Source organism: Magnolia sinica, chromosome 12 (genome assembly GCF_029962835.1).
Source record: "Magnolia sinica isolate HGM2019 chromosome 12, MsV1, whole genome shotgun sequence".
NCBI classification, from domain to species: Eukaryota; Viridiplantae; Streptophyta; class Magnoliopsida; order Magnoliales; family Magnoliaceae; genus Magnolia; species Magnolia sinica.
In genome coordinates this window covers 43,368,646-43,371,473 of record NC_080584.1, presented here as the reverse complement: position 1 = coordinate 43,371,473, position 2,828 = coordinate 43,368,646, and the positions used below count along the sequence as shown (strand labels likewise).

At 35.7% G+C, this 2,828-nt stretch overlaps 1 non-coding gene across 1 annotated transcript; it reads left to right on the top strand.

The window, feature by feature from the left end:
* The first annotated feature begins 635 nt into the window (after positions 1 to 635).
* LOC131222219 (small nucleolar RNA R71) lies at positions 636 to 742 on the top strand. Its single transcript, XR_009159927.1, has one exon. It is a non-coding gene; the product is annotated as a small nucleolar RNA R71 (small nucleolar RNA).
* Positions 743 to 2,828: the final 2,086 nt, after the last annotated feature.

Here is a 2,828-nt window from a genome sequence, read left to right as displayed (position 1 = left end):
GTAAGGTCTTGAAAGGCTTGTAGCATCCCCTGATTGAAAAGCTCTTGATTTTAAAGATACTATAGAATTGAATCCTCTTGAGGTTCCCCTTGATTTGGAATTTGATTAAAGAATCCTTGAGGAGTAGCAGTTTATCCATTCCTCCAACTGAAGTTTGGATGATTTCTCCAACTAGGATTGTATGTATTGGAGGTGGGTCCATTGACAAGTCTTTGGTAATTATTCACAACATTAGATTGCTCATTCAATACCTCTTGAAAAGCAGGTATTGTTAGGCAATTTTTAGTTGTGTGAATGTTGCAAGCACAAATACCGCAAACAGTTTCCTTAGCCTTATCCTTCTTTAGTTTTATGGCTTAGAATTTCCTTATAAGATTAGCCACTTTAGCATTGATATCATCATCCTCTTTCAGAAGGTATATTTTATCCCTCTCCTTTGATTGAGTGGGCATAGAAGTGGTGCTCGATTTTGGAGAGGTGTCCCGTGATTTTGCATTTTCAGCAAGTCTGTCCAAATAATTCCACACATCATTGACATTTTTATTCATAAATTCCCCATTGCACATTGTCTCGACCAATTAGTGCATGAAAAATGTCAGTCCATATAGAAAAAGTGTGTAATATGCCACGTTTCAAAACCGTGTTGAGGGCATGAACTGATAAGATCCTTGAACCGCTCCCAATATTGGAAGAATGTTTCATCTTCTTTTTGGGCGAAGTTCATGATTGATTTTCTGAGGGTGTTCGTTTTCTGGTGTGGGGAAATTTTCTTTATGAACTCCCTTATCATGTCATTCCATGTGCCAATAGATTGCAAACATAGTGAATGCAACCACGTCTTAGCTTTCTGTTTCAAAGAAAAGGGAAAGAGTTTCAACCTGACCATGTCATTAGACACCTTAGGAAAAATAAAGTGGTTATGATCTCATCAAACTCTTTCAAGTGAAAATATGAATTTTCATATTCAAGCCCATGGAATTGTGGAAGGAGATGGATCACTCCGGCTTAATGTCTATATGTCCCATATTTTCTAAAAAAATCATGCATGAAGGTGTGCTCACCCTCGCCGGTTGTAAATAATCTCGTAGAGTACTAGGCAGGGGTGCATGATGCACCTCATTCTCATCCTGAGCTTTCACAACCGGAGGTTGCCTTGCTAGTTGATTTTCTAGTTGATTGGTAGTTATAACTTCAATAGACTCCAAGGATCTTAATTTGTGTCTAACCTTGTGATGGATTAGATAACCTCTCAACTAATCCTCCTTCACTTAACAGACGTAAAGTGTTATCATAGACCCACTTGGGCATGAAACACTCTCAGCCCTCAAGTTCAAATTCTAACCTAGCCCTAAAAAGAAAGAAACTTAAAGCAATGAGAAATCTAGAAATAGGAAGAGGGAGAATTAGGAAAGAAGTTACGAAATTAGAAGTTCTATGTTAAGATCCTGCAAAATAGAAAAAGAAACAAATTAGTTTCTAGAAAAAAAATAGGAAAGTTTCTAATCCTAGAAATAGAAAGAAAACAATTAGCTTCTAATCTTAGAAATAGAAAGCAGGTTAGTTTCTCTCTCTCTCTCTCTCTATATATATATATATATATATACATAGAAAAAAATCTTAACCCAAAAATAGAAAGTTAATAAATCCTAATATTAACCTAATTCCAAAACTAATCAAATTCAAAAAACGCAACCGTCAATCCCTGGCAACGACGCCAAAAACTTGTTCACAACCCCAAGTGTAAGGTCGCGATGTAGTAATAAGCTCGGTAAGACCGAGGTCGAATCCACAGGGACTAATCTTGTACGTTTCTGAAATTAACTAGAAGTAGAACTGGGAGAAGATGTAAAACCAATTTTGAAGTGATTGATAGAGTCATTGTAATTAAAGTGATTAAAACTAAGAATTCAAAGGGGGGAACTAGGGTTTCTAAGGATCCACTTGTAATGATCAGGAAGCCCTCTTACTTGATTCATGTCATACAGTTGGAATTAGAGTCCTGTCCTATCCAATTGGAAGATATACAATTAAGATCAATTTGAACTTTCCTTGACCTAAATCTCAATGGAGGAAAATTATGATAATTGGAAGGGATTCCGTCACCAAACCATGCCCATGGGATGATGGCCAATAACAGGATTTACCAATCTCACAATCACAAAATCAGGAAAAGAAGATACTCAAAGCTATTACAGATATATTATAATTTGAGTTACAATAAACCATTAAAAACTGAAAGTATTCCTTAAATATCAAATTAGAATTCATGAAGGTTCGTCATAATCATGAATCAAAGTAATAGAAATAACCCATCATGCTACAAGCTTCACCTCTTAGCCCTAACTAAGAGGTTTAGCCAACCATAGACATGATTGGATATAAAACCCTAAAAGAAAGCATGAAAAACTAAGGAAGAAAAGATGAAAAATGTTTGGCGACGTTTCTCCACCCTTGTGCTTCATTCCTCCAAACCCAAGACGAACCCCAGGAATGTCCTAGGGACTCATATTTATAGTTGTGTAACACCTCCTTTCGCACTGACTTGGAAAAATCTTGAAATCGCCTCTAAAAAGGACAAGCTCTCAATTTTAAATGGGGGTGAATAGGACTATGCTAAATAAAAATAAAATGCGGAATATAAAAATAGATAACTAAAATAAATAACAATCTCAATTGCAATAGTATTGAGAGGTTGATACAAATGTAGTTCAAAGGACAACCTTACACTAAAAACCAAGGTTTATGGTAGGAAAACCTGATTTCTTGAACTTAGTGAGGATAAAAAACTCAAACCAAAGCAAGAACCAATAGAAAGAAATCTAACTATT